Below are 14,210 nucleotides of genomic sequence, written 5' to 3' on the forward strand. Positions count from 1 at the left end.
CTCTTGGTCCCAAACATATTGTCAATGGTCTATCGAACATACTTCTATACAGTGTTCCGTCTTTGGCCAATGTGAATTGTGTGACCTTCGTACGTAGAGTCCTCGATTCCCTAGGATCCGATGGAAGCTTCCAGTTTTTTAGGCATTCGACATATTTGTTCCTCCAATCCTAGGTCAGACTTGTGGAGTTGATTTCGGCATGGCCTTCTTCGATTACTGACCTTGAAAGTTGTACGACAGTCCTCGAGCTAATCTCGTCGTCTTCGACTGATGACTCCAAATTTGCGAGGGCATCGACCTAGCTATTTTTTTCTCGAGGCACATGCTATAGGGTCAATTCTTTAAACCGATATATAGTCACCTGCAATTTGTCCAAGTATCTCAGCATTCGATCTTCTCGAACCTCGAAGGTTCTATTGACTTATTTTACCACAAGCAGGGAGTCACATTTGGCCTCGATGACTTCTGCTCCCAAGCCTTTAGCTAGCTCGAGACCTATAATCATGGCCTCATACTCGGCCTTATTATTAGTTAACTTGCCAGTTTTGATAGCTTGTCTAATTTTATTACCCGTGGGCGGCTTCAAAATGATGCCTAACCCTGACCCCTTCACGTTCGAAGCACCGTCTATGAAGAGGGTCCACCCCCCGATGATGCACCCGACTTTATTAATAGTTCCTTTTCGACCTTGGGTACGAGGGCTGGCATAAAGTCGGCCACAAATGCCGCTAAGATTTGAGACTTGATGGTCGTTCGGGGTCGATACTCGATATCGTACCCACTGATCTCGACGGCCCATTTGGCCAATCAGCCAAAAGTTTGAGCTTATGCAAAATATTGCGAAGGGGATAAGTAGTCATCACATAGATCGGGTGACACTAAAAATATGGTTTTATTTTCCTAGAGGCGCTTATTAGGGCAAGCGCTAATTTTTCTAAGTGTGGGTACCGAGTCTCGACCTCACCTAAAGTTCGACTAACATAGTAAACAGGAAATTGCATTCCTTGCTCTTCTCGAACTAGGACCCCACTTACCGTTATTTCCAAGACTGCTAAGAACAAGTAGAGTTGCTCGTCCGCTTTCTGAGTATGAAGCAGTGGCGAGCTCGAGAGGTACCGCTTTAATTCTTCTAATGCTTTTTGGTATTCCGGGATCCATGCAAAATTGTTCTTATTTTTGAGCAGTGAGAAGAACTTATCACTTCTATCTGAAGACCTCGAGATGAATCGGCCTAGGGCGGCTATGTGCCCTATTAATCTTTGTACGACCTTAACATTATACATGACTGTGATGTCTTCAATTGCCTAGATCTTATCGGAGTTGATTTCGATACCCCGATTCGATATCATAAAGCCGAGGAACTTGCTTGAGCTGACCCCGAATGCACATTTCTCCGGGTTGAGTTTCATGTTGTATTTCCTTAGTATATCGAAGGTCTCCTGCAAATGTGTCAAATGGTCCTCTGCTCGCAGGGACTTAACTAGCACATCGTTAATATAAATCTCCATTGAATTACCTATTTGTTCTTCGAACATTCGATTTACTAAGCGTTGATATGTGGCACCAAAATTTTTTATTCCAAACGACATTACATTATAACAATAGGTATCGTACGTAGTGATGAACAAAGTCTTTTCCTGATCCTCCGGGTTCATTTGTATTTGATTGTATCCGGAGTAGGCATCGAGAAAACTAAGGATCTCGTGGACGGTCGTGGCATCGATCATGTGATCGATATTCGGCAGAGTAAAAGAGTCTTCAGGACATGCTTTGTTTAAATCTTTGTAGTCTACGCACATTCTAAGTTTATTTCCCTTTTTTAGGGACTACGACTACGTTTGCTAACCATTCGGGATATTTTACCTCCCAGATGGATCCTATTTTGAGAAGTTTGGTTACCTCGTCCTTAATGAATGTGTGTTTTACCTCGGACTAGGGCCTTTTGTTTTGTTTTACTGGGCGGAACTTCGGGTCCAAGCTCAGTCGATGTGTAGCGATTTCCGGCGGGATCCCTGTCATATCTAGGTGGGACCAAGCAAAACAATCCATATTATTGATAAGAAATTTAACGAGTTTTTCCCTGAGCTCAGGGGTTATCCCCGTACCCAAGTATACCTTTCGATTGGGTAGATGCTCGATCAGTATGACTTGCTCCAGCTCCTCGACTGTCGATTTGGTGGCGTCGGAATCCTCGAGGATTATGAAGGATCGAGGGATTTAGTAGTCATCATCCTTGTCCATTCCTACTTCCCTGACTGAGTCGAAGCTGGTGGATGTGGTTGCTATTTAGACTATTTTCCTTTGGACTCCGATCCCTTTGTTGACGAAAGCGCCGATACTGGTATTACTTCTTCGACCGCGAACATCTCTTTGGCAGCATGTTGTTCCCCATGCACCATTTTTACTCCATCTGGTGTCGGGAACTTCAGCATTTGGTGAAGGTTTGAGGGGACCACCCTTACGTTGTGAATCTAGGGTCTTTCGAGCAGTGCGTTGTATCGCATATCGCCCTCGATCACATGGAACTTTGTTTCTTGAATAGTTCCGGCTACATTTATTGGTAGGATGATTTCACCTTTAGTTGTTTCACTCGCCATGTTGAAGCCATTGAGAACCTGAGCTGCAGGTACGATCTGATCTTGTAGGCCGAGCTGCTCCACGACCCTCGATCGAATAATATTGGCTGAGCTTCCTGGATCAATTAAAACACGTATAACCTGAATTTATTCATAAGGATAGAGATTACCAAAGCATCATTGTGGGGTTATGAGATCCCTTCTGCTTCCTCATCATTGAATGATAAAGTGCCTTCTGGCACATAGTCTCGAATTCGTTTATCCCTAGTGATTGATACATTAGTGTATTTGAACACGGGCCTTTGTGTAATATCGACCCCACCAACGATCATGTGAATCACGTGATGTGGTTCTTCCTGCTCGTTTTTTCTGTTTGCATCCCTATCTCTGAAATAGTTTTTAGCTCGGTCGGTCAAGAATTCTCGAAGGTGACCCTCGTTGAATAGAAGGGCCACCTCCTCCCTTAGTTGTCTGCAGTTTTCGGTTTTATGACCAAGTGTACCATGCTATTTTCATATTTGATTGGGGTTCTTTTGGGATGGATTGATTTTTAGGGGTCTGAGCCATCTAGTATCTTTGATTCTCCCAATGGCTGACACAATACCTGATGCATCGATGCTGAAGTTGTATTCTGACAATCGTGGTGCTTCTGCGGAATTGGCATGTTTATCGAAGCCACTGTTGCTCATGAGCCCTCCAAAGCTCTGTCTTCGATCGTTCCTTCGATCATTTCGGATGTGATTGCATCCTGGGCCGTTGTTTCTATGATCTTCGTTGTATGGTTGATACCGATCTCTGCTCGACCGGGGTTCTCTGTCGATATCCCTTTGAGTTCTGCCGGCGGGCCTGTTTGGATAAGCGAAACCGGAAGGGGTCCCCAATTGATCATCCTCGACCCTGATCTTTGACTGGTACCGATTATGTACATCGTCCCAGGTTACCACTGGATATTCAATTAAATTTTGCTTTAGCTATCGTGGTGCCACCGAAATTCGTTCGTTCAAACCTTGAGTAAAGGCTTGAACAACCCAATCGTCTGTGATTGGTGGTAGTTCCATGCGTTCCATCTGGAACCGAGATACGAATTCCCTCAATATTTCGTTATCTTTTTGTTTCACCTTGAAGAGGTCCGATTTCCTAGACGCAGCCTTTATTGCTACGGCATGTGACTTTACGAAGGAGTCTGCAAGCATGGAGAAGGAATCGATGGAATTAGGGGGCAAATTATGGTACCATATCATTACTCCTTTCGATAAGGTTTCTCCAAATTTCTTCAGTAGAACAGATTCAATCTCATCATCTTCCAAGTCATTCCCTTTTATTGCGCATCTATAAGAAGTGAAATGCTTATTAGGGTCGGTGGTCCCATTGTACTTAGGAATTTCTGTCATTCGAAATTTCTTCGAAATGGGTGTCGGAGCCGCACTTGGAGGGAAAGGCTTCTGTACGATTTATTTTGAATCCATACCCTTTAGAATCGGCGGTGCCCCCGGTATTTGGTCAACCCGAGAGTTGTATGTCTCTACTTTCTTGTCATTTTCCTCGATTTTTTTCTCCCGACTCAATCTGTTTAGTGAGCTCCTCGAGCATTTTTATAATGATGGGGTTAGTCCCTGATTCGTTGGTGTTGGAGCTTTCCGGTTCGGTCCTATGGACGACTTCTGGTTCGATCCTAATCGGTATTCGGTGCTGATTTTTTAGTTGTGCTATAGCGGCTTGTTGAGCCTGTAACATTTTGAATATCAATTGGAGGCTAACTCCACCATCTTCTCTACCTTGCGTACCTCGACCACCTGATTGAACTTCCCTGCGTACGCTACCTTCGGGATCAACGCCCAAATTTGCATTTAAAGCGACGTGCGAACTGACATCGACGGGATTTGCAATTGGTGCTCCCTCGAGGTCAGCCTGAGGCACCTTGATCCCTGGGGCGGCTATATTTCGCTCTCCCCGTGAAATCCGAGGTCATTGTCACCATGTGTAGGCACTACTTGTGAGTATGACATGTTTATCCTGAAAACAAAGATTCTTACGAGAACTAGTGTCAAGAAGTATGTGTTATCGAAATCAGTATTAAGCAATCACTATTATCCTTAGCCCCACGGTGGGCGCCAAACTCTTTACCCTTAAAATTGGATAGCAATTAAACTTATAATATGGTTCTAAGGACAATTGATTTCACCTAATACCAATTGATAAATATAAGGAGGGGTAATAAAAATTAACAATAAAGTAAAACAAATCGGTGTTAGAATGGAACTCAGCCCTCGAGTTTGATTACCATCGAACTAGTTGATGCCAGAACAATTAAATTATAACAAGCTGATGAACAATAGTATAAACGAGAAAGAGAATTATATTGCTTTTTATATCTGTCAACCGTGTCGTACAAATGATTAGAACCCCTTTTATATAGTAGAGGAATTCCACTTATGGTATGATTCTAATTACAGAAGAAAATTCCATAAGTAGCTAATTAACCGTTTCTAATTTGATCCGTTCCGAGATTTACACTATGATCCTCGACCAGCCACCGAGGTTTACGTCGTGATCCTCGACCAGTCACAGATATCTCGCCTTTCTGTTATTATGCTATCTTCGATATTGCTCGATGTCTGTCTCATTTGGCTTCGATCGCTACTAGCCTCGAACTCGACAGGTACCTCGGTTCTGAACTCGGTACCTAGTCCTCGTGATTTAGTCTGTTCCGTTACGAGGCCGTCCTTCGATGCAATCTTCCGGTCTCGGTCAAATAGTAAAATCGGGTGAGGCCGATTTTAACCGTATACAATTGGGTAGCTTTGTCCATATGTTATTAAGTTCTTGGTTAAGGAAGCGTTAAGTATATTAATATTTATGATAAAAGGGTTAAAGTCGTAAGGTTTGTAACATAAGGAAGCATATATTACTGAGCCACATATAGAAAACCAACTCAACGATTATTCATCTGTTAATTGGTTAGATAATATTGTAATGTATCATTATTGGTTAGAAAGTATTGTAATACTTCATTTCACAAGTGAGATTTGTTAACTGAATACAATAACATATTTTATTGAAAAAGATTATATCATGTTTATAAATTAAGTTGTCTTTTCATACGTCGTAGCAAAAACAAATTTGGAATTCTAGTCCGGTAGTCCATGCTATATATATTCGTTTAATTATTTTTGTTTCTTCTCATCTTTAACGTGTTTCCATCTATTAATAGACCCTTTGAAACATGAACCAAAACTGGAGAATGGAGCCATTTAGGGTATAAAGTATAAACACGAACCTTTAAAATTTATTTATTTTGAAATATTTTTTTTATCAAATGGTGTTTAAGAAAAGAATAATTAACTCAAATAACCGTCCACCCTAATACTTAAACGAAAAATAGCCCATGAATGTGTAATTTATACATAATCTATGTATTACATGTGTATAATTAATGTATAATCCTTGTATATGGCTAAAATAAATAAATAATTAATTGTCACGACCCAAAATTCAAACCGTCATGATGACACCTAACCCCAACCCACTAGGTAAGCCAATTAACAAAATAACGTAATATAATAACACTGAAGTGAATGAAAGATGAGATAACTGAATTTTATACAACTCCCCAAGGACTGGTAGTACAAATCACGAGCTTCTAAGATTTAGAGTTTACAAAGCCGGTATGAAATAAAGTACATCATCTATTTGAAATTTACATGAACAAATTTAAATTCTAAAGCTACCAAGTTCAAGAGGCAGTTATGACCGGAACGCATGTACATCTTCAATCCAGCTCCCCTCGTGCACAACAACATCAGCATCCAGTATCTGCACGCAAGGTGCAAAAGTTTAGTATGAGTACAACCGACCCCATGTACTCAATAAGTAACAAACCTAACCTTAGGTTGAAAGAAGTAACGAGTTGGGACAAGGGTCCGAGTCCAACTCCAATAACCATCAACAGTTCATAACAATATAATAAAATAATGCAAGAAAAATAACCCAGAGGTATGATGCTCATCTCGTTCACAGTTACGAAAAATAGGCATGCTTTTCAAGTATATTAGTGAAAACTCAATCTTTTACCGAAATCACTAAAATATGAGTACGTTTGTAAAACTGTGATTTTTTCAAAAACTTTCAACAAGTAAATGATTCATTTTCATATGACATGAGGAAAATAAATCTCTATGCCTACATCTCAATGAGTATGTGAAGTCATAAACGACGCAATATCGTACATCATGAGGAAAATGCATCTCTATGCATGTATGTCAAGTGTGCATGTCGAATGTAATTCAAATCAGTGATAAAATAATATGCATACTCTAAGAGTATCAATTCACTCAGTCCTACCAGTCACTCAGTCCTTACAGTCACTCAATCCTTCCAATCGCTCGGTACTCGTACTCAGTAGGTACCTGCGCTCACTGGAGGTGTGTACAGACTCCAGAGGGGCTTCTTCAGCCCAAGCTCTATAACAAGCCAATCATGGCATAAATCAATAAAATAAGTTGAGGCGTGCAGCCCGATCCCATCATAAATCATTAATACCTGTTGCGGCGTGCAGCCCGATCCCATCAATATCCTCACCTTCAGGCCCTCGGCCTCACTCAGTCATCAATCTCTCCTGTCTCTCGGGCTCACAATGTCATGAAAATCAGCCCAACAAGATGATGTGATGTATCAATAAATGGTAGCAGAGACTGAGATATGATATCCAAATGAATGCGTATGACTGAGTATATAATTGCAATGTAAGCAAATAACTCAAGAGCAGAAATGACCTTAGTGAGTCCCAAAAGGATATGCATATAGCCTAGACATGGTTTCTAACATGGATCACAGCTCAATTACTCTAACACGTAGAGATTTCATAGATACAAAAAAGATTAGGTAACTACATAGTACCACCGAAATAACCGAGTCATAATTTACATGGTGCACGCCCACACACCCGTCACCTAGCATGTGTGTCACCTCAACACCAAACACATAACACGTATAATCAGGGTTCATACCCTCAGCTCCAAGTTTAGAAGTGTTACTTACCTTGAACAAGCCAAATCAAATACCGAGCAAGCCAAGCGATGCTCCAAAAATGCCATCCCGCGCGTACCGATCTACGAACGGTTCGAAACTAGCCAAAAGAAACTCAAATACATCAAATAAAGTCTAAGAAAATAATTCCAATTGATAGAGGTCAAATCTTTACTTATAAGCCCAAAATCAACCGAAAATCAAACCCGGGCCCATACCTCAGAATCTGACAAAACTCATAAAATCCGACAATCCATTCAATTTTGTGTCCAACCAGACTAGTTTCACTCAAATCCGACTTCGAATCAATATTCAAAACTCAAAAACTCACTTTATGAAACTTTAGGCTAAAACCCTCAATTTCTCTTTAAAAATCCATAATCCAATTACCAAAAATGAAGATAAAATCACGAAATATAATTACAAGTGAGTCCAGAATGCTTACCCCAAGTCACATGGTAAATTTTGTTTCAAGAATCGTCTCAATCCGAGCCCCCAATCTCAAAAATATGAAAAAAGAACCAAAACCTCAAAATATATAGAATCTTCCTAGCAAGTTTCGCATTTGGGAACCAATTTCCGCTTCTGCGGACTCGCACATGCGGCCCAGCCTCCGCTTCTGCGAACATGCCCAAACTCAGCTTCCATCGCTTCTGCGATCATTTTCCCACTTCTACGGTCGCGCTTCGGCACAAATATCTCCGCATCCGCGATCCCTCGCTAACAGTCCAATTGCGCTCCCGCGATGAAGTGTCCATATCTGCGCCTTCGCAGATGCGACGAAAGCTCCGCATTTGCGGACTCCTGCCCAGCATCGCTTTTTTTTTTTCTGCGCTCATGATCTCACTTATGCGACCATTGCACCTGCGCAATACCAGTCGCAGGTGCGGAACACCAGAACCAGCAGCCCAGCGAAAATTCAACTTAGTCCAAAACTTATTCGAACCTCGTCCGAAATGTACCTGAGCCTTTCGGAACCCCGTCCGAATATACAAACAAGTTCCATAACATCACACAAACTTACTCGAGGTCTCAAATCACGCATAACAACATCAACACCACGAATCGCACCTCAAATCGAACTTAATGACCTTCGAATCTTTCAACTCCCAAAACTGGTGTCGAACCATATCAAATCAATACGGAATGAACTCAAATTTTGCACACAAGTCCCAAATGACATAACGAAGCTATTCCAGTTCCCGGAACTTCAATCCAAACCTGATATCATCAAAGTCAACTCCCGGTCAAACTTATGAACATTCCAAACATTCAAATTGCCAACTTTTGCCAATTAGCGTTGAATCCTTCCAGAAATATCCAATTGCAAATCCGGGCATCCTCCCAAGTCCAAAATACCCATTAGGACTTAACGGAATTATCAAAACTCCATTCCGGGGTCAAATTCACAAAAGTCAAATTTGGTCAACTCTCAACTTAAAGCTTAAATCATGAAATTCATTCTTCCAAATCGATTCCGAATAACTAGAAAACCAAAACCGACGATTCACATAAGTCCTAATAAATCATACGGAGCTACTCATGCCATCAAACTACTGAGCGAAGTGCAAATGCTCGAAACGACTGGTCGGGTCGTTACATTAATATGGCCGGCTATTTGTGTAAATCTCCCGTAGAAACTATGATGTTAGGTTAAAAATTCATGTTTTTGCATGTAATTTATCTTGCATTATACCTCAATCTTGTTAACTTTCGTGTAAATATTTGTAACTCGAGCTTAATAATGGTGTTTATATGTGTAGGAGTCAATTTGAAGTGATTTTGCAAGCGTGCATGCAAAGTGAAGTACAAAATAGAAGAATTTCGAGGGAGTATGATTTTGCTGCCCAGGTTTGTGCCAAGCACCAACCAAAACGCCAATGGCAGAATAGCACAGAGTTGGAGAAATTTTGGCGTCCAGGTTTGTCATGACCCGAATTTCCCACCTTCGGACTGTAATGGCGCCTAACATTTCACTTACAAGGCAAGCCAACATTAGAATAATATTAACCATTTTTGAAACAATTTTAAATTTATTAATAACAAGGAAACAAATGCAGAAGCAAAGATTGAAATATAGTGAAATAATCCATCAAAACAACGGTGTCTAAATACCACCCCAGAATTGGTGTCACAAGTGCACGGGCTTCTAGAATAAATACAAATAAAGGTCTGAATAAAATAAAGTTGTCTGGAAATAAATACACAGCTAAAGTAAAGTAGACGGGGACTTCAGAAATGCGAACGCCGTGCAGTTATACCTCAAGTCTCCTCTGAATAACTGAGATTCGAGCAAGTCTACGGTTCGCCGCTGGGACCAACTCCAAAATCTGCACAAGAAGTGCAGAGTGTAGTATCAGTACAACCGACCCCATGTACTGGTAAGTGCTGAGCCTAACCTCAACGAAGTAGTGACGAGGCTAAGGCGATTCACTTACATTAACCTGTAAGCAATATTAATAACAACCATAAATAATAGAATTAAATCAGGTAACTCATTTATTATAATTGAAGCCAACGCAGCAGTTATAATCAATTATTATTTCCATCAATTCTGTTGCAGTGTGTAACCCGCTCTCACAATATATTCACATTCAGTTCTGTTGCAGCGTGCAACCCGCTCCTCCAATATATTTATTTTAATCAAGTCTGTTGTGACGTGCAACCCGATCCTCCAATATGGACTCTTAATACGTCTGTTGCGGCGTGTAACCCGATCCTCCAATATAGACTTTTAATAAGTCTGTTGCGGCGTGAAACCCGATCCTCCAATATAGACTTTTAATAAGTCTGTTGCGGCGTGAAACCCGATCCTCCAATATTTCCATTCGAATCAATTCTTATAGAAGAAATTCCCCAATAAATGCAACAATTAATATAAAATCATAAGACAACAAGGATACAACAATTATAATTTAATTATGAAACAAACAATGACAATTAGCAATTTATTATAGAAATCAGAGAGAAAATGGACAGTTAATGCAGGAATTCAAGAGATAATATTTGACAAAGAATATGAGAGAAATAATTATTATAATAATTAATTTATAATTTAAAATAATTTATGATTTTTCAAGTAAGCAGGCAAACAATTAATTTGACGACGTATAGACACTCGTCACCTCGCCTATACGTCATTCACATGCAATTCATATAACAAATAATTTAAGGGTTCTATTCCCTCAAGTCAAGGTTAACCACGACACTTACCTTGCTTTGCAAATTCCAATCAATTACTCGACCACAATTTTTCCTTTTAAATTTCTCTCCAAAAGCATCAAATTTATTCATAAACAATTCGATATACTCAATACGAATCATAGGAATTAATTTCATATGAATTTACAAATTTTCCAGATAAAAGTCCGAAATTAATTAAAATATTTGGTAGTGGGACCCACGTCTCAAATCCTGGAAAAACTTATGAAATCCGAACACTTGTTTCAATACGAGTTCAACCATATAAAATTTATCCAATTCCGATATCAAATGGACCCTCAAATCTTAATTTTTCGTTTTTGGAAAGTTTTACAAAAAATTCAAATTTCTTCAATCTAAATCTGAGATAAATGATAAATATAGACATTGATTTGTGAAATATAATCACTTTTAGTTAAAGAACACTTACCCAATTCAAAGTCGTGAAAATCCCCCTTGAAATCACCCAAATCCGAGACTTAAAACTCAAAAATGAGTAAAAATGGCTAAGACCCGATTTTATGTATTCTGCCCAGCATTTTTGCATCTGCGGGCTATATTTTCGCACCTGCGGTCACGCATTTGCGAGAAAAATCTTGCATTTGCGAAGTGGGGTTACCAGGTGAGGTTCCGCATCTGCGAACATTTCTATCGCACATGTGACGTCGCAGAAGCGACCAAACGACCGCAGAAGTGGTCCAGCCTTCGTAGAAGCCGGTCGCGCATTTGCGCCCCATTTCTTCACATAAGTGACGCAACTAGCCAATACCCAGGTCGCAGAAGTGACCAGCTTCTCGCAAATGCGGTTGCGCACCTGCGATCACCATTGTTCATGTGCGATTACACCGGTTCTGCCAAGAACCTGCTGCTTTCAACATGCTCTAAACAATTTGAATTCCGTCCGAAACTCACCCGAGCCCCTCGGGACCTTATCCAAATATCCCAAAAAGTCCCGTAACATAATACGGATTTACTCGGGGTCTCGTATCACATCAAACAATGCTAAAATTACAATTCACTCCCCGATTCAAACTTTGAGTTTTAAACTTTTAAATTTGCAAATCTCATGCCAAAACATATTAAATGAATCCGAAATGACTTCAAATTTGGCACACAAGTCATAAATGACATAACAGAGCTGTTCATATTTCCAGAATCGTATTCCGGCTCGGATATCCAAAAGTCAACCCCGTGGTCAAATTTGGAATATTTTGCCTTTAAATTGCTAGTTCCGTTAAATGGTCATAACTAGAGCTAGGGACCTCCAAATTAAATTTCGGGCATACTCCCAAGTCCCAAAGCACGATACGAAGCTACTGGAACTGTCAAAACACTGATCCAGGTCCGTTTGCTAAATATGTTGACTAAAGTCAACTCACTTGAATTTTAAAGCTCTATTTCATATTTTAATTCATTTTCACATGAAAACTTTTCGAAAAATTTTACGGATTGCGCACGCAAGTCGAGGAATGATAAATGGTGCTTTTCGAGGTTTTAGAACATAGAATTACTTATTAAACTTAAAGATGACATTTTGGGTCATCACATTCTCCATCTCTAAAATAAATGTTCGTCCTCGAACGGAGTTAGAAAGAAGTACCCGAGCTTTTGAATAACATGGATATTTACTCTGCATGTCCGACTCGAACTCCCAGGTAGATGCCTCTACTGGCTGACCTCTCTATTGCACCCGAACTGAAGAATAATTCTTTGACCTCAGCACATGGGATGAATCACCATGATATTTCCGGAGCGTAGACACATGGAACACCAGATGAACCGCTGATAAACTAGGTGGTAATGCAAGCATGTAGGCTACTTCACTCACCCTTTCAAGAATTTCAAAGGGTTCGATATACCTAGGGCTTAACTTGCCCTTCTTTCTGAACCTCATTACACCTTTCATAGGTGAAACTCGGAGCAATATTCTTTCTCCAACCATGAATGCAATATCACGAACTTTACGGTCGGCATAACTCTTTTGCCTAGACTGAGTTGTGCGAGGTCGATCCTGAATAATCTTGACCTTATCCAAGGCATCCTGTATCAAATCGGTACCCAACAACCGAGCCTTTCCCGGTTCAAACCAACCAACTGGCGATCGACATCGCCTTCCGTAAAATGCCTCATATGGAGCCATCTGAATGCTCGATTGGTAGCTATTATTATAAGCAAACTTTGCAAGTGGAAAGAAATATTCCCAAGAACCTCCAAAGTCTATAACACAAGCGCGGAGCATATCTTCCAATATCTGAATAGTGCGCTCTGACTGTCCGTCTGTCTGTGGATAAAATATTGTACTCAACTCTACCCGCATGCCTAACTCACGCTGTACAGCCCTCCAGAAATATGAGGTAAACTGCGTACCTCGATCTGAAATAATAGACACTGGCACACCGTGAAGGCGGACAATATCATGAATGTAAATTTCAGCTAACCTCTCTGAAGAATAGGTAACCGCTACTAGAATGAAATGTGCTGACTTGGTCAACCTGTCCATAATGACCCAAACTGCGTCAAATTTTATTTGAGTCCATGGGAGCCCAACAACAAAATCCATAGTGATACGCTCCCACTTCCACTCAGGAATTTCTAACTTCTGAAGCAAACCACCAGGTCTCTGATGCTCGTACTTAACTTGCTGACAATTCTGACACTGAGCTACATATGCAATTATATCCTTTTTCATTCTCCTCCACCAATAATGTTGCCGCAAATCTTGATACATTTTGGCGGTACCTGGATGAATAGAATACCTGGAACTGTGTACTTCTTCAAGAATTAATTTACGAAGTCCATCCACATTAGGCACACAAATGCGACCCTGCATTCGCAGAACACCATCTTCCCCCATAGAAACCTGTTTGGCATCACCGTGACACATCGTGTCCTTAAGGACAAGTAAGTGAGAATCATCATACTGCCTCTCTCTGATACGCTCATATAAAGAAGACGGAGCGACTGTGCAAGATAGAACCCGACTGGGTTCTGAAACATCTAACCTCACGAACTGATTAGCCAAAGTCTGAATATCTGCAGCTAATGGCCTCTCACCAACCGGAATATACGCAAGACTGCCCATACTCACAGCCTTTCTACTCAAGGCATCGGCCACCATATTGGCCTTTCCGGGGTGATATAAAATGGTGATATCATAGTCTTTCAACAACTTCATCCATCTTCTCTGACTCAAATTAAGATCTTTTTGTTTGAACAGATATTGGAGGCTACGATGATTAGTAAATACCTCACACGAGATACCATAGAGGTAATGCCTCCAAATCTTCAGCGCATGAACAATGGCTGCCAATTCTATGTCATGAACATGATAATTCTTCTCGTGAACTTTCAACTGTCGCGATGCATATGCAATTACCTTGCCATCTTGCATTAATAATGCACCAAGCC

Source organism: Nicotiana tabacum, chromosome 13 (genome assembly GCF_000715075.1).
Source record: "Nicotiana tabacum cultivar K326 chromosome 13, ASM71507v2, whole genome shotgun sequence".
In the NCBI taxonomy this organism is placed as follows: Eukaryota; Viridiplantae; Streptophyta; class Magnoliopsida; order Solanales; family Solanaceae; genus Nicotiana; species Nicotiana tabacum.